At 37.6% G+C, this 25,400-nt stretch overlaps 2 long non-coding RNA genes across 5 annotated transcripts in view; one reads left to right on the top strand and one right to left on the bottom strand.

Annotated features, from left to right (window-relative positions):
- The window catches only part of LOC110064411 (uncharacterized), a 237,601-nt gene that overhangs the window by 203,895 nt on the left and 8,306 nt on the right, over nt 1-25,400 (bottom strand). The window contains exon 4 of one of the 4 annotated variants that reach the window (XR_016209239.1): nt 15,951-22,035. The exons of 1 other annotated variant lie outside the window; for it this stretch is intronic. This is a non-coding gene — a long non-coding RNA (uncharacterized LOC110064411). Of the gene's footprint in view, nt 1-15,950; nt 22,036-25,400 lie in introns of those variants that run through there. 2 more of the 4 variants (XR_016209238.1, XR_016209240.1) reach the window with 2 other exon arrangements.
- LOC110064409 (uncharacterized) lies at nt 518-14,564 on the top strand. The gene is made up of 4 exons (XR_016209236.1): nt 518-612; nt 735-797; nt 4,836-4,913; nt 6,041-14,564. It is a non-coding gene; the product is annotated as an uncharacterized LOC110064409 (long non-coding RNA).

Here is a 25,400-nt window from a genome sequence, read left to right as displayed (position 1 = left end):
GTTTGGCGGTGGATTTCTTCGTACTAAACAAGTGACACGAACCTCATCCCGATACAATCGAGACAAAGCTCTACCCAGTACTACCCAGGAGTGCCTCGGTTCCCGCTCGGTTCAGACCAGAGGTTCAGACAAAATACACTTCCCAAGAGATGAATTGAAATAATAACAAGTTAAAACTAGGTTCTTCTACGAATTATTCATATGTAGTTGCTGACTGGAGTGCGAAAACACTAAATGAAACCTAACAACTAGGGATCCGCCCCATCCCCTAATAAAAATCGGGGAGTGTTTTGCCATCCGACCTGCATCCGACAAGCTCGCTAAGTCAAGTTATTTTCGAACGCACTGAAATGCGTTATTACGGGCTACCCAAACACCAATGAATTTCTTTCCAGAAGGAACGAGGACGGAGGCAGGATCCACTCACAACAGTCTACCACTAATATATAATCCGTGAAGGGTTTAATGAACAGAGATCAAAGTATGGAGAATATTTCACGACACGAACTCGCGAGGCTAACGCGCGAGATGTGTGAACTCTCCCAGCACTCTTTGCAAGGACAGTTCGTCCATGTTGTGGAACCGCGAAAGTTGAACGTGACTGGAGAAAAGGTTGATTTTTTTCTTATTTACCGTTTATTTAGTGCCTTTCTTTGCGCTGTTTTCATATTTTTTTTGTAGGGAGGATTTCTCCTATCTTAGTGCACCTTTTTTTTTTTATATATATTTATCAGAAGAATGTTGCTGTTTTATCACAAAGAGCTGGAAAGCTTTGATGGCGTGCGATTTGACTGCAGGTAAGCTTTTAGAGAATAAAAAATATATTTGATTTATTTAGAAAGAGTTGGTTCTGGCAATGTGCAGTGAATTCCATTTTGAATGTGTCCCAGCTAGTTCCTTTGCTTTGTTCTGTATGAAACATCATGTGGCTGCGCCCCCCCCCCCCCCCGTCTCTCCCCACCATATCTTCAGTATTTCAGCGAGTGTTGTTTCCCCCGGCCTTATCTTCAGTATTGCCACGAATATGGGTAGTAGGGAAGATCAAATAAAAAGAAACGCTACTGATATCCATCTTGGTAGGTGAGTAGTTTTATCTCAGATGAATTATTTGTCTTTGTTTAAATTTTCATAACAAAAGATGTCTTAGTTACATGTATTTGGGGTTATAGTGCAGCCCTTTGTGTTAACTGCTATATGTTTTGGAAGGCAATGTTATTGAAATTCTTCTATTTGTAATGTACATTGTGTGAGTCAATTTAAAACCACCACACCCCCCTCCCCTGTGGCAACCACCATTAGACATAAAACATTGGGTGATTCCAGAAAATGTTCATACCCTACTGCAGGCAGCATGATCATTTTAACCTCCCCTTGCCTTTGAAAATTCCAAAATGCTCTGCCCCCAATGCCCTCTGAATTCCAAAATTGTTAAACCCCCCTCTCTTCCACTCGGACAAAAAACATTCAATTTCTCTTTATAACGTTTCAATGGAAGTAACAGCCTTTTGGTAAAAAATAACTTCAAGTTTACAGGATTGATTTCTTGTTAAAGTGTTTCATGTGCAGCCATAAAAAGTGGAAAAGTTTTAAGGGAGGCATTCAGAAATATGTAGCTATGTGGGTTACTCAATTTAATTCAAAAATATAACTAGCGTAATGGAATCTTGTGTCTATTTAGAACATTTGTAGTAAATCAAGGATTCGCGTTGGTTATTGACTCTTATGAGATGTTGTGGCTCCTAACAAAGCCAATTTTAGCAACCTACAGTGCAATAACGAATCTGCATTCGACGAAGCAGGGGTTGGTGGCTGCTAAAAGAGCCGTTGTTTAATATTTGGTTGCAGCACCTTCAGCCTCCACCACAGCTGGAATCACCTTGTGCAGAACGGGATTTATATATTTTGCACTTTTCTCCCGTGTGATTCTCCTTTCCCAGAACTTCTTGATCCCATCCACCAGTTCTTGCTTGTTGAGTGGTTTCACCTTCGATTCCAAGAAGAACTTAAGCTCATGTCACATGTCCTCGATTGGGTTAAAGTCAGGACTCTCCAGGGAGAGTACACCACCAGTTAATGTTGTGTTCCTTGAAGAAGGTCTAGGCTTGTCTGGATGTGTGCGTCGGGTTGTTATCTTGGATAGAACGGTGATCAGGAAGTCTTTCTCTGATGAATGGAACAAGCGTGGTCTCTAGGATGTTACAAAATTAATAGATCAGCATCCGTGATACCATCAAAGATGCAAATCTCTGTGGCGCCATGTCTGCTAATTCCTCCCTAGACGTGAACCTTTAGTGAGTGCTTTGCCTTGGGCTTTCGCTTGGTCGGCTCATTGAACTTCCAGTAAGGTGTGTGCTGGTAATATGCAAGGGAAATGGAGCACTTGTCACTTAAAATCACGTTGTGGAAAGTGTTGCCTCTCTCCTGGACTCATTGTGTGTACTCCAACCGCTTGATTTTGTTGACATCTCATATAAGCTGGCAGTATCTAGTCCACTGTAGAGGCAGGTCTTGCTGCTTGCATTATCTTCGCACAGTTGATGAACTAACAGCCACTCCCTGTTTTACCAGCTTCTTCTTGATCTGGGCACTTGTCATCTCATTGTTATTTTGCATTTGCTGATCTATAAAGGCTTTCGCTTCTACAGACAGCTTTTGTGATCTCCCAGAGCGTGGTAGGTTTGTAACGGAAGCGGTAATGCGCAGCTTTTTGATAATGCGAGTAACACTAGGATAAACCTTCGCGTAAAGAGTGGGTTTCAGGCAGGAAACTTTGTGTGTTTTATACCAAAGGAAAGAGGGGGTTTCAACACGTGTAGAGTGAATAACAGCAAGGAACTACCACAACAAGTTTGTTGCAGCTTTCATGCTTTTGGGTTTTGGAATTATAATAACAGTTAAGCATTAATTTGACAATAAGCAGGTAACTGGGGTAGGTAGGTAGAACAGTTGATCCAGTATATTAAGCAAAACTTGGCAGTTGTAATGCTGACTTTACAGAGAGAATATTCATGTAGTCACTCAAACATTTGTAGTGAAGTCACAAGTGATAAATAGAGCGAATGTTTATTTAAAATTTCTAAACGAATTTCTGGGAAGAGCGAGTTATTGCTCAAAAATTCGCAGCACATTTTCGGGAAGAACGAATTATGGTTCGCACATTTACAAGAAATTTTTGGGAAGAGTGTATTATTGTTCAAAAAATCCTGTGGATTGAAACAATAGGTGTCACAAATTTGTGGCAAAAATCAACGAAATATCATTTCAAACGAATTTTCCTTGAAAAGCCACTAAAAGTCAGGAATTTTGTCAAAAATCACTTGCATTGGTTTTGCACAGTACTGTAGTACACCGTATCCCACAAAAGCTCTTGGGCGTTCTTTGGGGAAGCAAAATGGACAAAAAAGAACTGCATTGTATCAAAAACCATGTGGAGCGGTTCTAAACTTTCCAAATGTTTGAACAACTTTTAACTACAAATACTTCGATTAAGCTGGATAGGTACTGTAGGTTACTAAGTGAACCCAGTGATGCTTCAAAAGCAATTCCCAATGCTTACTTCAATAAATATGGAAGATCACCGTTTCTCTTGAAATGCAACTGTTGCAGAAAAAACATAGACATTTATTTAATGTTTCCCTCTTTTACTTACATGTAGAACTTCTAGATTTATTTAATAACTTAGTGAATTACGAGACCAATGTAAGGGTGACTGCTTCAAAGGTGACTTGACCATATGGAACAACAAAGGTATCACTATCGAAGGAAAATCTTGTAAGGGGAAAATTTTCCGGCATTTTGTCCAAGATGCAGTATAATGATTGTTACTCACTCTTCCAAGCAAAATGGGAAGCAGAACCAATTTATCAGTTCAATCATGGTCCAAACATACCCCCCCCCCCCCACCCCCTTGCCAACAAACAGAATAACTTATTTGAGAACATCTCAAAGATGTTGGCAGACAATAAATTAACACAATTCTCTTTTAAACTACTTCATAGGATACTATAAATTATGTAGTAACCAAAAAGGAACTTACATTAAACCTGATGATGAATGTTTTTTTTGTAAATGCTTAGATTTTCTTTAACACACATTCCTCGCTGTTCTGTTGCCAGGGACTTTAACCATCAATTAATGATGATGTGGTTCGACAATGAACTAAAATTAAAATGACTAAGCAGCAGATCCTTTTTAATGATTACACACCAGCTGCAGGATCACAAGGGCTACGGAGGTGGAAATTTGGAATTTTCATAATACTAATGAATAAGTATATAGATGTACAACTGTAAAATGATGAAAAAATTCCCACTAGGTAATCAGTGCAAACAAAAACTAAATATTCGTTGAAAATCAATGGAAGTTAAATAGCTAGGACCTACACTGTAATACCCTGACTTTATTTGTTTGTTGGATATTGCAAAGCTGTGGTAGGGGTAGGGGGCAAAGGAACCACCATAAGGCATCCCCCTTGATGCAGCTCATGGGTCAGGGGAAGGGTATTGAAAATGGATGCTGCCAAGCTAGGAATTTGTATTGATTTAATACAAAGCCAGCGACCTCATGCAAACACGTAGTCAGGATATTGATTCAAGAGTAACTTAGTATTACATGTATACTGCTATTGGATGGAACACAGTATTGTACATTTACATTGTATTTTCCATCCGTGATCACATGTGATACATGTACCTGCACTGGAATGACATTGAGTTATTTTGGTGTTTACAAGCTACATTGTAATTCCTCTTCCTGTAGAATGGTTGCCTTGTAAACACATTTCTTTCACATAATCTGAATGAATTTTGATATTCTATATACTTATTTCATTTCAGATTCCATCATGGAAAATACCAGTGAGAATGGCTGCTGTGAAGCCTGACCAAAAAAGCTCAATGATATCAGTTACTCAGGTGTGAAAATCTTTCAGTTTCTTTATTACATAATTATATTCTTGTAAAGTACGACTGTTGAACATCTGTTCTGAAGCATCTCCTCTCTCACCCCACCACCCCTTGCTTCATCGAGTTTTTGCTCTTGCTCCAATTTATGCGCGGCAAGAACGTGGAAAAGCGCTTTGTACAGGAACACTTGCTACGCATAATGGCCAGCTACCTGGCAAGTTTCTCTTTCAAACTTGACAGCTTTTTGTCAACATCTATAGGCTTGACACTGAATAGCACAGAGCTTATTTTCAACATCTATAGTCTTGACGCTAATTAGCGCACAGCTTGTTTTTGACATCTGTAGGTTTGACACTGGATAGTACACAGCTTGTTTTCAACATCTATAGACTTGACACTAATTAGCGCAAAGCTTGTTTTTGACATTTGTAGTCTTGACACTGAATAGTACACAACTTGTTTTCAACATCTATAGTCTTTTCAGACACTGAATAGTGCACAGCTTGTTTTCAACATCTATAGCCTTGACACTAAATAGTGCATGCAGCTTGTTAAACCAAACAGAAAGATATTGCCTGTGTAATAACAGTCATCTAAAGCAAATACATGTAATAATATGCAGTTATTTTGGTTCAGCTTGTTGTATCTATTGTTTTCATTGTTTCTCATAACAAGTCAAATTACATTAAATTGTGAGGTCACTACATGTACTTTTTGAATGGTTATTACTTTTGAAGTGTCGCTACTTTCAGCATTTTGTAAATAACCATGACATTTAATCGCTTCTTTCATACGGGGATATTACCTTAAGTTAATACATGCAAATTCATTTTTATAGGTTAGTGACCACATGTATTATGTACATGTTTAGTAGATCTAGCACGTAACCCAAGTTATTCTTAATCCCTTGGTTATTGCCATTTTGTCATGCTAGTCTATCAGGTTTCTGGTATCCATTTATAACCCTGGGGGAAGTAAGTTACTGTTTGAGTGAAGTGCTGTGTTCAAGAACATTAAACTCAAGGACATTGGGAAGGTGTCTTAATCTGAGAACCATTTCACTTAGTGTAAGTTATGCCACTGCACCATAAATAATTATACAATATCTAAATTGTTGTATTTCTTCTTTTGAACAGCTGAGGTCAAAATACGTCAGGACGAGACAAGAGGAGGATATTATCCATAAGCTTATTGTAGATAATTGATGATTTTATTGCAATCCAGGACCAGGTAAACACTTGTGTTCTTATGCAGTGATCAAATCAAAACTTAACCTGGTTCCTTCAGGGGAATCCCCCAAAGGGCATCCTTACAGGGTACCCCAAATCACCAAAAATAGGATCATCAAATTCTAGGGTCAGAAAAAATTGAATGGTACCACTTTTTTTTTCCTTTTTTTAAATGATGCACTATTGCTATAGGTTGCCACAGGTCAGGATCCAAAATGGTCAGGGAAATTTTAATTTTTCAAAATCAGGGAAAATTCAGGGAATAAATGGAGAAAATGGGAAGGTTCCCTTTTGTATACCTTGGAGAAAAAAAATAGACCAAACTACTAACTAACTCCAATCGAACAAAAATCCATAGTACAACACACTTTCAACAACTGATCACCAAACTAACTAAAAACAGGCACTGCTCAACTTATACCTCAACTTTCAGTTTTAGGGGATTACAATTCAAAAATGGCAAGGTGAAATGTTTCTTTTTTTTTTTTGCAAATTTTGATAAGCATGATGAGACACAACTTTTGGCACAGTTTAAAACAATTCTGTATGTACATAGGGTTCAGAACTACCTTAAATTTTCAAAAATTTATAACGACCCATCAAAATCTGACTGCTGGAAACTGTTTTGAGCCACCTTAATGAAATTTCCTTATCAACTGACTGACAATGTGTCACTTGGCCAAGACAAATTCTACTCAGGTTTTCAAAGCATCAGTCCTTTCACACTAGGCAAACTACTGAATGCCACTTCAAGTTTTTTCCTTGTGCTTGGCCACTGGACCACTGTTGTTCCTTTGTCACCTCGGAGAATGGGACAGTCACTTCCTCAATCTCCCTCCCACACACTCATCCACCATTCTCCAACCTTGTCGTGATTCACTATTATTTTCCAAGTTTAAATATGTTAAGGTTTAGTTTTGAGTTGATCATTGCATTCTGTGATGTAAACCAAGTTCTGCTTTTAATTTTGAAATACCACAGACATGCTTGCTTGGTCATAATAATATGCTCCCTCATCATAGGCCTGCAATGCATGCAGAGAGTTTTATTATCTAGCTCTCTGCAGGCATTGCAGGCCTATGATGAGGGAGCATTGAAGGGGTGAGTGCAAAACCATGCTAAGTGATGATGATTTGGGTGAAAAAAAAAATTTCACAAAAGGGCTTGAATTTTTGCATGTGGTCTTCAATGTAATATAAAAACATGGCCCTGTATTTTTGTCGCTGGTTTTTGCTTTGTTTTCGAGTTATAATGTATGCAAAAATACTTGGCTTTTCCTAGCCATGTCTTTAGGAGTTTATTTGTTGAACAGCAAACAGGCATTTATAGTGTATGAAGTCAAAATCAAATCTCACAGCATATATAGAGCGGAAATCTGGGAACAGATTGTTTACATCGGTTATTGTGACGTGAACACAACACGTGAATCGATCAAGCGTCAAACGAACAAAAAAGAGATGTGCTGCATTAGACCTCTGTCAACTAATATCTTAAGCATCGTTTTAAAATACCTTGTATGCCTGCCTGGTGGTTGAGAGGCATCATAAAGTCTCGGTAAACCCATAAGTCATCAGCACATTTTAAAGAATCAAAATGTGTTCTGAAACTTCGAAGGCAGCTGATATACCGTAATCGTGTCATCTGCGTTCAAAGTCAGATCGAGCCAGGCAGCAAAGTCCAAGAGCAGTTCTTGCCCAAGAGAAATACCCTCTGGTGAGTCATGGCCCAATTGCCAAGTGTTGCTATCGTCAAAGTTTGGAAAGCGAGAACTGGTTTTAGACTTACAAAATTCGCTGTGTCTCTATGACTGGCAGCCGGACAGGTTTTTCAAAATACTCCGTGTCCGGTAGTCAAAATTATTTTTCAAAAATTTCAGTTAACAATGTCAAATCCTTGTTTATATATCGGGATTTATAACGTAGACTATTAGAAAGTGACCGGCAGTCAAAACGTTTGAATAGTAATCCGGTTAGCCTAAAAAGCACTGCGGTTAGCCTAAAAAGCACTGCGGTTAGCCTGAAAAGCACTCTGGTTAGCCTGAAATGCACTCCGGTTAGCCTGAATAGCACTCCGGTTAGCCTAAATAGCTCTCCGGTTAGCCTGTTTATGGTTAGCTTTCAATAATGCTAAGGGTAACTATAAATAATTAAGAAATTCCGGTTTTTCTGCCGTCTGGTTGCCGTGGCGCAGTGGTCATGAGTATCGCTTGCCATGCCGATGACCGGGGTTCGATTCCTCTTGGGGTCGCCTGTCTTTAAGTTCTTTTTATGGTGTTTTACTTTATAAAAAAATTTCTAAGTCTAACTGCCGGACACAGAGTATTCTAAAAAACCTGTCCGGCTGCCGGACATGTAGCCACAGTGTATAAAATTTGTCTTGTATCGACTGCCATGTTTCCCCCGCACGAGGTGTAAAGACCCTTCCCGGCATGCATTGCGATCACATTCTGCAGACGTTTCTCGAACTGGTAACTAGATTGTTTAAACGTAATAATGGTCAACAAGTAACGATCGATTGTAACATAGATCTGTGATCCAGGTTATGTTGATTTTATTTCAAATCGGCATGATTTGTAGTGTTTTGAGCTTCTGGGATCAGCGGAAATGCAGATGTATGGAGACCCATACGTTGCGCAGAAGGGTTAATCTGTTAATCTGTCAGCCCTATTTATAGAGCGTTTTCACTTGAAGTCATCAGATTCTTAAATCCAAAACGAAACAGCCACCAAAGTTGTTACCCTCATCAGGCATAAGAGGTACCAGCACATTTTGAACTTTGAAGTTATGGCGGTGCGTGACGTAAAGCTACGATCGCGTTTGTCGAAAACTATGTATTTATCTCATGATTTTTAGCCATTTAAGACGTTGCCGTATTTGGACAAGTGCTTATTGAAATGTTTTTTTGTTTTATTTTATTTTAATTTACACCTTTTTTGACCTGAAATCAACATTTTTCAGCTTATACGTTGCGTGAAATTACCATTTTCAGGAGCCCATCATGGGCTCCTGCCAGTTTGCTGTTTTCCAAGTGAAACCAACATCCTTGCCATCATGCATTAACATCAAATCAACATTTTAACCTTAGACTTGAAATCAACATCATTGAGCTTATAGGTTGCGTGAAATTACCATTTTGCTGTTTTCTAGGTGAAATTAACATACTTGCCGTCAAGCGTTAACGTGAAATCAACATTTTAACCTATTTAGACCTGAAATTAACATCATTGAGCTTATGTGCTGCGTGCAATTGACATTTTGCTGGTTTCTAAGTGAAACCAACATCCTTGCAGTCACGCGTTAATGTGAAATCAACATTTAACCTATTTAGACCTGAAATCAACATCATTGAGCTTATGTGCTGCGTGAAGTTGACATTTTGCTGGTTTCTAAGTGAAATCAACATCCTTGCCGTCAGGCGTTTACGTGAAAGCAACATATAAACCTATTTAGACCTGAAATCAACATCATTGAGCTTATGCGTTGCGTGAAATTGACATTTTGCTGGTTTCTAAGAGAAATCAACCTCCTTGCCGTCACGCGTTAACATGAAATCAACATTTCACCTTTTTTTGACCTAAAATCAACATTTTTGAGCTTATATGTCGCATGAAATTGACATTTTGCTGCTTTCTAAGTGAAATCAAAGTCGTTGTGGTTGCGGCGGGCCGATCCTTTGTTATGATACACTGAGGCAAGACTTCAACTTATAACAAAGGCTTGGCTAGGTTATTATAACAAAGGATTGGCTCTGTTTATCATAACAAAGGCCCGGCTCCGTTTATTTGAAGGCCTTGGCGGGAAAAGGGTGTTAGGTATTTTAATCAAAAGTGAACTTTGTCGAAAATGCTCCAAATTTTGCATGCAGTTTTGTTTAGGTATGTTTAGCAATGTCCCATAGTTTTTCCGCTAAGCTTTGCTTCGTTTTCGAGATATTGCGCATGCAAAAAAAACCACTCGGTTTTCCTAGCGGCGTCTGTATAAACAGAGCAAAAACCAGTGGGGAAAATACAGGACCATGTTTTTCTATTACATTGAAGACCACATGCAAAAATTCAAGCCCTTTCGCAAAATTTTTTTTTCACCCAAATTGTCACTTAGCACAGTTTTACACTCACCCCTTCAATTTAAAATGCACTGGCTCAGTAGGTAAAATTAGCTTTTACAGTGGATAGCATTTCTTTTGGTTTTATTCTGTGTTATCACATAACTGTATTTCCTCCTTGAAACCCATGCAGGACTTCTTGATTATTTTGTGTCCATACATTTTAGTAAATTGAAGTGATATATCAAACACAAAAGACCATGTTTGACCACCTTTCCAAACACCGAGAAGAGAGTTGAAAATACGATGCGTAGCGGAGTATTTTTGACGAACTTCAAGGTGTTTGGAAATGTGGTCAAACACTGTCTTGAGTGTTTGATATATCTTCTCAATCGAAACCAAAACTAAGGAGAAAATGGAGAAATAAGATCGTAAAAAATCTGTGCTAATTGAGATCAGATATCCAAACATTGTCATGGTCATGATTTCCATTGTTTAAACTTGATGAATTATTAATGAGTTTGAGAAGCTTTTTGGAAGAAGGGCTTCAATTATTTTAATATCACCTCAGACTCATAATGTCTGCATCTTGGTTAGAAAGCAGATTTGGAAAGACAACATGTACCTTATGGGAATGGAGACTCATTACAACCAATGCTTCCAGTTCAAGTGTGAGAACACTTCTGAAAGAAGACGACCTATCATTTCATTTATTCTTGTTCTGCATACATGTGCATGTATATTTGAAGATATTTCTGCAGTCCAATTATAAAGACAATTTTTTCCCAAAAACTTTCCTCTCTGTTGATTAACCATTTCAAAACAACAAATGACAAGAGACTTCATTTTGTGGTCAAATGAATTTTTATTGACATGTTGAAGAAAAACTCTGCTGCCACAGTGTCTTGATACATTTCACTGCTTAAAGAAAGTGATTAGAATTTGGCAAATTGATAATTGAGTAACTGTCAAATTGAAGACTCCGTATTAAAACATTTTAAGGACTGACTGATTTTACTAGTGGCTGTTACAGTTGTCAACTAGAATAAACTTATTGAGTACAAAATATTATTACTCTCTGAAAAGCTGTTTTACAAATTCTATGGCTTGCCTGTGATTTTTTTGAAGAATTCTGTGTTTATGTTTATTCACGTTATTATTCACATTCTTCTCTGAGGTGTTATCTACTTTCAACAGATTTATTTAAAATGCATGACATGGTTTGTGATGTCTGGTAGTTGAAATTTGACTTCTGTTTGGCTATGCATGTCTGTGGTATTTGTAGTTACTGTACAGTGGCCCATTGGTACAAATGTGACTTTGCCATTCAATTTTATTTCTTAATACCTATCCCTTCAGCTTGAATTTGAAAACAATACATTTTGCAAGTTCATGTAACCCAAATCGGCAAAATACTTGGAAAATATGACGACTGGCATTGAAAAAGTGTGAAACATTTTGTTTTGATCAATCTGTTAATCACCAGTTTAAGTTCAACGTGCAAGTGTTAAAGTGAATTGTTGGTGAATGAAAAAAAAATTAATAGATCTAGTTGTCAAGGGGGAGGGGTGTTTTCAAGTCTGTCAATGTCAATTGTCTATCCCCTTCATAAAAGGGATTTAGTTTCGGTTTTTACTGAATTCCCATTACTTTGACAATAAGGGATTATGAAAATGAATTATTGATCAATCGAAAATGAAAATGGTGATTCCACTTGGCTGTTCAATGGTTTTATCGTTGCTTTTTCATGGAGTTCTAAAAAGCTATGAATTTTCAAAAAGATTTAATTTTCATTTCTGCCAAACTCTCACTACTTTGACTATGCAGAATTATTACAATGAATTATTGATTAATTTAGAAATCAAAATTGGGATTCCACTTTGTGATTCAGTGGTTAATTAGGGATTTTTTCCCAGCTTTTAAAGCTGTATGTACATCACATCATGTATGAAAAAGTCAAGTGTCCAAGAGCTCCATTTATAAAAGAGTTTACCCTTTGTCTAAATTCTTATTACTTTGAAAATCGGAAATTATTAGATATAAGTAATGCTTTGAATGCAGAAATGAACTAAGTTGTTGATTCCACTGTTCAATACGTCTAGTACCATAAGGGACATTTTAATTTGTGCAGCTCAGTTTAGGAACAAAATCTCAAATGTGTAAAATAGCTACATCAAAGAAATTTCATATTTTCTTGTTAAAACTAAATTCTCATTACTTTGTTGAAATTTTACTGAAGGGATAACTACAAAATGAATGTCAATTATCAGTTCTATTTTTTTTATCTCTTTTAAATTAGGCTATGAAGTCTTTTTTGTTTTATGGTCCAGAACTCGCGAAAAATCCATGAAAATAATTACACCCCATTTCAGTTGTGTTTAAGTGAAGTCCCTTGACAAACATGGGCCGCTGTAAAGTTAGTGATATGAGGGTAGAAGGAAATCACTGCTGAAATGCAATGTATTTTGTAAAGCTCTCAGATCCACAAAGACGCACTACTTGAGATAGCTGTCTCTACACTTCGATACAATGTGGTCTTGAAGTCATATTTACAGATTCCTTGAAATATTGCAAAATTCTTTATTATGAAATATTTACACTTAAAGAGAAAAAATTTTAAAGACAGCTAATTTCCTTGAGGACAAAGCCGTCTCCAAAGTTGGATACTATTTAATTCTTGAAATATTGCAAAATTCTTAAAATTATTTGGAAATTTACTGTCACAATTTAAAGTTGCATTTTTTTAAATATCTAGTGTTGTTTTTGTTATCCCGTTTGTAGTGCGTCTTTGTGTTTAATGTCTCATTTCATTGCTGTATTTGTAAGACACAAAATGTTCTTAGTTGCTCAGTTTGGAAAATGGCTTTTTCGGAATTTTTTTTTCGGGGCAAACGTTTTTGATGTCAACATCCAACAAAAAAGTCATTGTCGGGTAGCGCGCGTTTTTAAAGAATTAGCTTTTTTTGCACGCTGACATTTTATCGCAGGGTTTATTGTTTATTTTCAAGGAGTTACAGGTTCATATCTCGCAAATAGGGAATTTTCAATCGCCCGTGCTTTTATTTAAGGAAACCCAATTGGATTTTACCATTTTACGCATTTTTAGGCCTGTGAATTGTCTAGATTTCTGCAACCAAATTATAGCGTGACGTACAAAGACTTGCGTCACGCTTACGTAAAGACGTTCTCTGACAGTCACGCAAAGTCTGAATCTAGGGAAGGGCAACTTTGTTTTTAAGTCGACTCCTTGAGCAACCAAGGACAGTTTGCAACTCGCAAATACTAGTGGTACGATGAGAGTTTTATAGCAGACATTATTTTCAGTGGTGGTTTTCTTAAAAGCAGAACTTGTTTTGTTGTCCTCTTATTCAGTGTAATCTTTCACGCAACTAGTCTCTTGATGTTTTCGATGGCGGCGTGACAAGTGCGTTGTATGGAACATTGCGTCGTTTAGCATACCGTGTAACGGACAGAATTCATACGAAACAGTTCCTACAGCGGTTAGGGAAAGTTGGAACTTAGTTCTACTTTCTTTAGCCGTTGAAGCGACTTGTTTTGCAAACGTTTCGCCCGTTGCGCGTTGTGTTACACGACTTAATGTTTTCAATAACTTGTCACGCCGTTTTCGAGAAGATTGTGGGACAACTTGCAGCGCCACAGGGGACCCGAATACTATATCAGCAGTACAAATAAATGTGTTGTTACTTAGCTGTTTTTCTGTGTCTTTTTGAGTCTTTAGAAGGGATTTGTTTGAAGCGAAGGCGGTTTATATTTTCGAATATTCTTTGTAATTATGACGCTCCGATAACGTCTCAAGTTTCTCTTATCGTCGTTAACTAATAACTCTCATCGAGGGGAGAGATTCTCAGGTTTCATAGTTAACGACGTTAATCGAAACTTGAGACGTAGTCGGAGCGTCATAAGTACAGATAATATTCGGAAATGTAAACCGCCTTCGCTTCATTCAAATCCCTTCTTAAGATTCAAAAAGACACAAGAAAACAGGTAAATAACAGCACATTTATTTTTACTGCCGATATAGTGTTCGGGCCCCTGCGGCAGCGTGAAAGATTACACTTAGTCATGGACACGAGTATTTACCTGGTTAGTTATGGTGGACACAGGCGGCCCAAGCTCACAATGCGAGGAGTTTTTTTTTTTTTAATCTTTATGCGAACGTTCAGCGCGCGAAACGTGACACGGTTACCGTCGACATCTACTATTACATAACGACCGAGTTTGGTTACGCGAAACGTGACCTTCGCCTTGCAGTATGTGGTGGTGTTGTGTTACAACGGTTTGAATTTATAAAGGTTTGTATGGGGAAAAACGGTAATCGACATTATAGCTGAAATTTCGGTATTTTTGCAATAAAAATGACTCACCTCAATGCCTTGTTGTCTTTTCTATTGTCATCTCGCTTCTCAGCTCGATCCGAAGCTATTTAAGCAAGTTGTCCCTTTTTGGTTTTCCTCTACTAAGAAAGAGTAAAGGCTACACACTCGATTCTGGACTGACCCCCGCAAGAAGCGAAAAAAAAACACTGAAATCCCGCCAGCCGCCCCAATTCCTCCGCAGAATCATAGTACAGGTTTAAGCGCTCCCTTGCAGTTAAATTCCAAGCCAAATTCATCTCCACAGCGCACGATACAAAGCTCTGAATCGAAGAAAGCTGACCATCCGGAATCAGTGATCATGCTGCCGGCACCATTTGTGGACACATTCGAAACCCGAGCGGAATGCCGGGCTAACAAATTGACCCTGACCAGGGGAAGGGAGCGCACAGTTCTCGACAAGCCAGGTACTCTGCTCCACGGTCCTCTGGGAAGATTTTTGTCCAGGCCGCCGACGGAGCATTGTTGTGACAGCCAATCAAAGCAACGACTAGACGTGTTTACAAATTTTGAAAAAAAGTGCTTCGTTCGCACCGGCAATCTCAATCTAATCGTTGGATTGTCCGTGAAAGTTTTAACTAGCTTTGCTTTGAAGGATGTCTTCGAATTTTCAATGGAAAACGTGGTAAGTAATATTCGCTGTGTAAATTTTTAAATCGCATTTTGTAATTCGCGTACAAGGCGTTTCAAAGTACCTGGCTTGTCGAGAACTGTGCGCTCCCTTCCCCTGGTCAGGGTCAATTTGTTAGCCCGGCATTCCGCTCGGGTTTCGAATGTGTCCACAAATGGTGCCGGCAGAGCTTCAGAGCTTTGTATCGTGCGCTGTGGAGATGAATTTGGCTTGGAATTTAACTGCAAGGGAGCGCTTAAACCTGTACTATGATTCTGCGGAGGAATTGGGGCGGCTGGCGGGATTTCAGTGTTTTTTTTTTCGCTTCTTGCGGGGGTCAGTCCAGAATCGAGTGTGTAGCCTTTACTCTTTCTTAGTAGAGGAAAACCAAAAAGGGACAACTTGCTTAAATAGCTTCGGATCGAGCTGAGAAGCGAGATGACAATAGAAAAGACAACAAGGCATTGAGGTGAGTCATTTTTATTGCAAAAATACCGAAATTTCAGCTATAATGTCGATTACCGTTTTTCCCCATACAAACCTTTATAAATTCAAACCGTTGTAACACAACACCACCACATACTGCAAGGCGAAGGTCACGTTTCGCGTAACCAAACTCGGTCGTTATGTAATAGTAGATGTCGGCGGTAACCGTGTCACGTTTCGCGCGCTGAACGTTCGCATAAAGATTAAAAAAAAAAAAAACTCCTCGCATTGTGAGCTTGGGCCGCCTGTGTGGTGGATTGCTTGTACAAACTACAACACAAAAAAATGTCTCTTTCTCTCTTTATTTGCGTTTTTATTGTGTTAAAAAAAATAAAATCAGAAAATCTGGCCGATCTTTTCCCTGCTTGTTGGGTTGTTTCCACTCTGCTCTGAGTGGAAGTGTTTCTTCTTTTCCTCACTAAAATTCCAACTTTCAAATCCCGGTTTATTTATCTGCTCCGCCATCTTTCATGACGACACGTGACCACTTTAATGATATGGCCGTTTGCTCTCAAGTGGAGATGGCATAATGAGGGAAGTGAGAGTTTGCTCCCCATGCCTCCTCGCTTTCACTCAACTACGTCATAAGACAACACATTTGAATTGGAATTTCTATTAGCTTTGAGGGCCGTAAGTACTGCGCGAAAAGATTAATGCCAAAATAATAAAATTTAAGATGCGTGTTCCAAGCACTGTATCTAGACATTTCCTCTGGAAGGACAACAAAAACGGAAGCGCTAAAGTACAAGTCATGTTTAGTAATTTCCAAGGATGGCAAGAAAAGAATCGAACGCAAAAAATCATTGATCTGACTTGCCGACTGTCCGCCCACAAACTTCACCAAAAGAAGACAAGTCACTTGAAACTCTACCGTCCAAACTGATACAAGTTTAGGAATTTTCGCTTGTGTTTAAATAGGGTCAAAGTTAAAGCGATTCAGGATAAGTAATTTCTTTTCAGGTTTAAGCATATTTTGCTAAAGTAAATAAACACTAATGCGCTAAAGCGAAAGCAAACGGGCGATTTTCGTCCGTTCACATCACCTAGAACTGCGTTAAGTTTGTTTCGATATTTAATTTCAGTTATTTAGAATCGATGGAGTCTAATTTGTACCCAAAAATCCAAATATTTTTCGAAAGAATCGTAGTTTAAATGTCTTGCGCGCAACCTTCATAGTAAACGCTATTAAGTAGTCAGTGCTTCCGTTATTGTTTATGTTGGCTTTGAATAACATTAAACAACGAAGGATCCTCGGAAACTTAGGGCGGTTAGTCGGAAGAGTCGACGTAAACCGAGCGGCAAAATCGACCCGACGAAAGGTTTTACCGCTCCGTTTACTTCGTCTCGTCTTGATTAACTGCCGCTGCATTCCCGAGGATAACAACGAAGCTGAGCAAGTATTAGAAAAAAAACGATGAGAAACGTTTCCTAGGTTTAGTTTGTTTAGGAAGTCAAGATGAAATTAAAAAAAAAACAACGAAATATATGCTTGGTTTTAGAAGTTGAACTTACAGTTTTGGAATGCAAAATTTATAATTAGCTTACAGTTATTTACTTAGTCAAAAAATAAAGTTTTCGCGGTAAGTCTCAGGTTTTGGAAATCAAAATGAACAATTAACCCACGTTAAGTGAAAAAAAAATAAAATAAAATAACAACTCCAAGATTAAGCAAGTTAAAGAAGACAAGATAAACAATACGATTACAGGATATATATCAAACTATTGATATGTTTGGTTAAAAAAAAAGTTTACGAGATTAGTTGAACGTTTTGGAAGTAAAAATGAACAGTCGGCCTAAGTTTTGAACTCTGGTTACGGAAAACCTACATATATGTTGAGTTTCTAAGATTAAAATTTCCCAAAACGAAGCCTCCTTCAAAGGCGTTATTTGTATCATCACGCAACACCCCGGGAAGAAGTGTTGCGTGACAACTAAAGTAACTCAGCGGAGAAGCCTGCTTTTGAATTATTTTAGGTTAATTAATTTCTGTAGTTAATCAGAAAAAAGCCAAAGTTGCTATTCCAAATAATTGTAATTTATATTTTAAGCTGTTCATGCTCTTAATTTTTCTTTGAACTGTGTTAACAAATTCTCCTCTAAAGATTATTGTGACTAATTTATTTTTATTCGATACCTAATTTGTTTTTATTTGTAGAATTTAAACGAAAGGAAAATTATTATTTTTAATTAAGAAAAGCCCTAAAAAAGAATCAGCTCTTTCGGAAGAATCCCAGATGACTTTCGCTCAATCTGGTGTCGCTTGTGAAATTCCAGTCAAGCCAGATCAGAGACATTCATTGTTCTAAGCTCACTCCAACATCTTGGAAATGTACTACCCATGACCTGCACACAAGCACTACTGTTTTACGTCCTCAACAATAGAAAATTTCCAGACACAATGATTGAAAACAAACATCTTTGAAGCCAATTGGAATAAAGGTGTGGTATTCTGACGTAGTCAAGTAAAGCCGAAAAGACATGAAAAGCAAACTCTCACCTTCCCTCATGATGCCTTCTCTACTTGAGAGCAAACGGCCACATCACAAAGTGTCCAAGTGCCTCCATCAAAAATGAGCGGATCAGATAAACTCACCAGGATTTGTCAGTTGGAATATTGCAGAGGAACGTCAGAAACACCGCCCTCAGAATAAGAGCTTCTACAACCCTGCAGGGACATCGATCGGCTAGATTTAAATCTGACCATTTGTGTTGTGTGCGGGTGTATGGGCCATCTCAGTTCCTGCAAAAAACCTTAAAATACTAAGTTCAGTGGAAAATATCAAATCCACCAAGAGAAAAATCTAAGAAGCTCATTAGCACAGTAAAAATCCTATTCACTTAAGTTAAAAAATTATACCCCGACTAGTTCTGCAATTGAATTGATACTTAAGCAGTAATAATACTTAGACATACCTTTTTTGGAGAAAAATAAGATTAAAAAGCCCCATTCCCTAAGTGGTTTTGAGCTGCTGAAATTTACTGCATTTAAAACGAAAATAACCATAAGGGTTAATTTTCGTCTTAAGATACATGTACTATGATGCCAATATCATAGCTGGCAAGGAACACCCACTAGATCTGAAGGGTCTGTTCCACACCCCTGTTCTTCTGACTACCCCACGTTTGGCCTGTTTTTAACGCGTTAGTGTCAATGCTAATGTGAAGACCTTACTAGACCACAAATTGTAGTGTTTTCTTAGCTTAATTAATTAGAAATTGTTTGCTTCTGTGCTAATGAGCTTGAATAAATCATTTTAGAAAAACGTAAGTCAGAATTTGTCGTTTAAAACTGATCATATAATAATTTTGTATGACAATAAATACATGTAAGTTATATAAATTTGTGAAATCCTACAGATCGGTGGTGCATTGATTTCGTAATTTCTTAATCCAACGATTGAATGTACTTTAAATACATTATTTTGCAAAAACGTAGCTCAGAATTTGTTTTCTGAAACTAATTGAGTACGAACATAGTTAGTGGAGTCCCCTCCACTAACTATGGTAAGAAATAACAATTTTGTACAACACTAAATAAATTGAATAAATTTGTGAAAAGTTGCAGATCGGTATTGCATTCAATTTTAGTTATTTCTTGATCAGCCAATTGAATTTACTTGAATTACCACAAAAGGGTAGTTTTAGGATGCTTCCTTTGTTCAAAGGTGATAATAAAAGCAATACTATAGTTTCAAGCATCATCCTGCTATTGATCTAAACAAGAAAAAAACAACACGATAAAAAAATGAAAATGTTGCCCACCCGAAGAAAATAATGGTGATCAGTGAGAACTAAATTGGCCAATGATTTGCATTGAAACTACAAAATAAAACAAGTAAAATATTTTCTTGAATGCAAGTTTCCTATTGAGCAGCTACTTTCCCAAAACAAGTTAAATTGATCACAATAATTTTTTTCTTACAGAAAAAACAGGACAAATTCTAGTCAAGAAAAGCAATTAGCTTGGCATTCTGGCAGTGGTATTTTAAGTGCAACGTACATGACTGTATATATATTTTTTTCAAAATCAGACATTAAAATGAAGAGAACAGTGCACTCTACCCTCTCCCCTTAAAAGGTTACTTATGTCAATGTTGCCAAAAGATATAATTGTTTTTCAAGTCCAAACTCAATTTAAGATTTCCGAGGCAAACCAATGGAAGTGAACAATGAAAAAAATACAGATTTCACCATAAAGCTGCTCAATAGGAATCTTGTGAGGAGAAGGAACGAGGTTTTCATGAGCAAATGAGTGGCTTCCGCAAAATCAAATTCACTGTAATGATTATATCCTGTTTCTGACTGCCTTAGTGGTACACCAAAATGCCTGTACTTATGCCAAAAAAGTATAACATCAATTTCTTTTAGAAACTGAAATTTTTTAACTAAAGGTAATTTTGAACAAAATGTCGGTTCATTTTTGTTTTGTCTGTATGCATGAAAACAAAATATAACCTATCAAACGTAATATTTTTAATCCACGAGAAACAGATTTTCCGGTAGTTAATTAATTTGTAATTGGCAAAGTTTCCCTACTCTAGTATAATGAAAGAGACAATATAATTTGGTTTCAAAATGTATAATTCATGGAAAATGTGACAATAAAGTCTTAGAATACCCATAGACAGAATTTGCAATCAAACCACTTATTTGCAAATGAATGACACCCACACAACACATTGATCAGTTCAATACTCTGTTTATATAGATACTAGTTACATGTGCATCAAAGTGCTATGGGAATTCATGTCTGTTAAAGGTCTTCAAATAGCAACTACATAAATTTAAAGGTCGGTAATTGCTATTTTAATTAGCTGCATATCCTGGGCTTTTTACTTATTAATTGAGTAACTGAGTGATTGTTTGATTGATTGATTGATCGATTGATTGATTGATTGATTGATTGATTGATTGACTGATTGATCATTTGATTGATTGATTGAGTGAGTGATTGCTTGATTGATTGATTGATTGCTTGCTTGATTGATTGATTGATTGATTGATTGATTGATTGATTGGACTTGAAAAGTTCCCTTTACCTATGATTGAAAATGAGACCTTTGAAAAAGACAGAAAGTGAATAAAGCTTGTTCCCAATTTACTCATTGACTAGAATAATGGCTTTAAAGGAGACTTCAAAACGAAGTGTGCACATGTAACTAGGAAATAAGCAGAGAGCAACAAATTGGTATTCCATTGCAAAAAAAATGTTTACCTCGGGTAATCAAAGAATTTTTCACCTCAATCAACTCACAGCAATGTGTTGCCAATTTTGTTAAAGTGAGGAGTGAGGGAAACCCGAGTACCCGGAGAAAAACCCTCTGGACAACGTGCATTGTGCCATCTCTGCTACTGATAATATCTCATATACCTTAATATAATTATGTATAATTCAACTTATGCAAGTTCTTGGTCATCCAAGGCTTGCTTTCATCCACTGTCCTTGATTCCCAGCTGCCAGTCGTCATTCCTCAGTCCTCTCCTTGCTCATAATGATCCTGACTGTCCTGAGTCCTGGGCCCTCTGTCCTGGGTCCACAGTCCTTCATCCTGTGCTCTACATCTATGTCTCAAGCAACTTGCCTGCTAATCCAATATGTAACTAGTAAGTATTTTGTACATGACTTTTGCTAAACTTGCATAAAAACAAAGTGCAAATATTTTCTCTTAAAATTTTGCTTTAGAATTTCACAGCCACCTAAAGGATCACCCAGACATTTCTACCCCAAGGAAAAATAATTCCTTCAGCAATCAATCAATGTTTTTGCAGCAGAATTTTAGCCTTGAGACTGCAACAATGATGTTCCTTGATGGGATAAATGATTCTGAAGCAGACATTAACTCTGAAGCCAGATGTAACAAATTCTGAATCATTCCAAGAAATAATATTGACCCAGGAATAAATAAGCGTGAAATGAGAAACTTAAAATGCTCTGAACTGGGGGAGGGAGGGGGGGGGGGGCATATCAATGAAATTAAGACTCCACTCTGCTCATTAGTCTCCTTATTATGGCAATATAAAAATAGATAGTTTGCATATACATTGCTTGCCAAAAATTTCTGAAGACTTTAATTTCAGACGAAAAAGTGCCCAAAATTAAAACCGTCCAAAATAAGCATCCAAAATACTGACGGTACAGTATAAAGTTCATACTTTCTTCTTAGATCTTGGACAAAACCATCACATGCATGATGAAGCTAGAACTTGAATTAGGATTTGCTTGTTCTTTTTATTAATGGAAAGGAAAATTTCCATGTGCATCTAGAGTGTGAACATAATCCTTCATTTAGTTCATTCTGCCTTAATAATATTGGTTCATTTCTCATTTTGGTGTGGATGTTCATGACACCATCTTGCAGGCATACTGATCCTTAAAGATAAAGACAAGTTTTAGCTCACTAGTAAATCAACCACAATTATTGCAAATAAATTATGACGCTCCAATTATGTCTCAAGTTTTCATCATCGTCATTAACTATTAACTCTCACCGGGGGAGAGATTCTCAGGTTTCATAATAGCCACACACTAGAAGAGAAAAGAGACAAGGGGTGAAACTTCGTGGAGTGTTTGACTACAGTTGAGGTGACCAGCCTGTGTGGGTCCTCGCATGGATATGTGCAAGTAAACACGAGACCATGGACAGCGGCCCGGCTTTGACTGCAATTTCTGCACCAAGTTTCTCAAATCCTTCAGCAACAGAACCAGGCAATTTCAATGTTGTTTGCTGGTGAGCTGACTTATAATTTTTATTCTTCTATTTCATTTTTTGGTCAGTAGATTTCCAGTTAAAAAAAAATTTTGCACACAACATAAACATATTTTAGCCAAGAAAACTCTATGTTTTCACGCCTTCTGGCCACAGTTATCAAAAAGTAAATCAGTGAACCAAATAGTGAATACTTTTCCATTTAGCCGTTGGAACTTGGTTTCTTTGAAGAATTATACCTAGTTCGAGATTTCTCTCGTGCAAAGACCAGGTAGTCTGCATGGTGTGTTCTGTTTCATATTTTCTGATGAACACAGCAGTCAAAGGTAAACAAAAGAGTCTGTCAAGAGAAGAACAGGATCGCTTTGACGAAGTACATGCTCAAAAATTTAAAAGCACTTCTGGTCAAGTCGAGTGTAGTCACAGATTGAACGAAAAGCTGCATCTAAAAACAACTTCAAAACGAACTGAAAAAAAGGCGCCCAAACAAACAAATCCAACTTCACCTGAATATTGACTGTTTGATCAGTCAAGATGTGAAATTCTAGCCGATTTTGTTCCGCAACAAGAGAATTAGGCACCAAAATAATAATTGGTGTCATTTTAGTTTTATCCCTTGTCTCTTTTCTCCTTTCTCTCCCCCAATGAGAGTTAATAGTTAATGAAGATAATGAAAACTCCAAACATAATTGGAGCATCACATTTACAAAGCGGCAGACAAGATGATATTTGAAATGTAAACCACCTCGCTTCTGTTCATATCCCTTCTAAATGGCTCAAAAAGACACAGGAACAGGGGGGAGGGGTATTCCCAGAAAAGTTGGGTGGGGTGTGTGGCCCGTTTCCCAAAACCCTTACCCTGTTTATGACCAAAATCTACAATCTTTGCTACCCTAATTATGACCTGGCCAAAAATCCGATACCCTGTTTATGACCATTGCTGCTGGCACAGTTGCCCTAAACATACATGACTTGTAAGTTATGAAGGGCTTTTGGTGACGGTCTTATTGACAATGATGAAAAAGTAGCTCTTTCTAAGAAACATACCCAATTCAAGTCTAGAGTGCTAAAACCATACCCTATTTAAGACCAAAATGGCCAAAATTGATACCCTATATTTATGACCAAAACAGCTGGAAAACTCTACCCTTTGGGGCTGCACATACCTATATAGCCCATATAAGGGAGTACCCCCTTCCCCCTCCAGGACAGGAATACACAGGTAAATGACAGTAGATTTATTTTAAATGATTATGTTATTGCTGATACAGTGTTCGGGTCTCCTGTGGTAGACTGTGGAAACTGTGGATGAGTGTATGACAGCTTGTGTTATTTTGTGCGTGCTCTTTGTGTTTTGAGAAGAAAGTTTAGGAAAGAATCACACCTTCTCTGTTTATCCCAGATACAAAGATGTCAATCGTCTTCAGAACGGGTTGGTCTACGAATCACATGTATATTGATTGAAAGCCTGCCAAATGAGCAAATTTCACACTCGTTTCCAATAATTTGTGATCAGGATTGTTTTTAACATACAATACAGTATAACTTGCAAGCACAGTACATGTAACTACAACATAGACACTCCAAAAGCGTTTACTCAGGCTTGGTACTGCAATATCAAATCATACCTTACAGGTAAGCTTATTGAACACAATAAAAACAAATATAAGAATCAGCCAAGGACATCTTAACACAAGAGTTACAGACTGTATGCTTAGATATTTGGTATTCAAGCACAGACGTCCCAAACTCACGATTCGAGGAATCAATCAAATATTAATGATTTATGTATGCGTATTGAGTGAGATGTTACTGCCTTAAGTGCGCGGTGTTGTGTCACACACTGGGCCGTTGAGAATTTGAGCACACTACAAGGCAGTGTATGGAAGTTAAAGTAACGAAGTATAAAATCGCGCAATGAAATAAAATGTTACTTTTTTGGAATAAAATTAAGAAAATGTACTCACCTTTCCTGGTTTCTGTTGTCCATTTGGCCTATTTCGTCGTTTTTAAGGGGTTTTCAGGTGTTTGTTGTAGCTTTCCCCCACGATTTTATCCTTCATTATTTTAAATTCCATACAATGCCTTGTAGAGCGCTCAAATTCTCAACGGCCCAATGTCTAACACAACACCATGCACTTAAGGCAGTCACGTCTCACTCGATACGCGTACATAAATCACTAATATTTGATCAATTCCTCGAATCGTGAGTTTGGGACGTCTGTGATTCAAGTTGCTTTGTTGAATTTCCTCTTAATCCAATTGCATGTTGTTTGCCTCATCTTTGAAGATGTGTTTGCGATGATTCTTGATTTTTTTCAACATTTGAGGTGTTTGTCTCAGCATGTTTGAACTTGTACTTGGCTCATTTGTTATCTCGTGAGAACCACTGATTCTGCTTGTGTTGATGCATTGCTGCAGGGAATTACTTACAAACATGTACAAAAGTAGTTGAGACACTCCTTGAAAAAAACCTGTTTCGTTAAACACGTGAGTTTTTCAATCTGCAATTTTCACATTTCGACCCCCTCTCCCCTTTTCAATGTTGTAACGACGTGACAGTGTCCAAGGAGCATATTTCAACATTGAAAAGGGGGAGAGGGGGGTTTGGCTATTGACGAAAAAGATGTTTTTTTTTTCAATTACGGAAGGACACCGATAGAATGCATTTGTTTTGCTCAAATGTGTCAACACTTTTGTCCAGGATTGTCTGAAATTACCTTTCAGCAAAAATAAATAGAAATTGTACATGTACCATAATTATATGTGTCGAAAATACTGAAATATCATAAACATTGCAATAGAAACTGGCTAGTTGTAGTTTAGGTCAGGATTTGGAGGCTTAAGAGCAGTGCAGAATAGTTTTTTGCAGGCTCGTTTCCAGTCTATATGCCTTCAGAGCGGCCGCTCTTGTGCTCTACAATATTTAGTGGTCTCGCTAAGCACAAATACAGTCCACACATGTTAGAAAACAACAAATCGTGTTTGTAAGATAATACAGAAAGTGCAGACCCAAAGGGTGCATTCC

Source organism: Orbicella faveolata, unplaced genomic scaffold, assembly GCF_042242905.1.
Source record: "Orbicella faveolata isolate gen_17 unplaced genomic scaffold, um_ofav_v1 contig_26, whole genome shotgun sequence".
In the NCBI taxonomy this organism is placed as follows: Eukaryota; Metazoa; Cnidaria; class Anthozoa; order Scleractinia; family Merulinidae; genus Orbicella; species Orbicella faveolata.
Note: the sequence above shows the minus strand (reverse complement) of the source record. Positions and strands in the feature narration are given on the sequence as shown.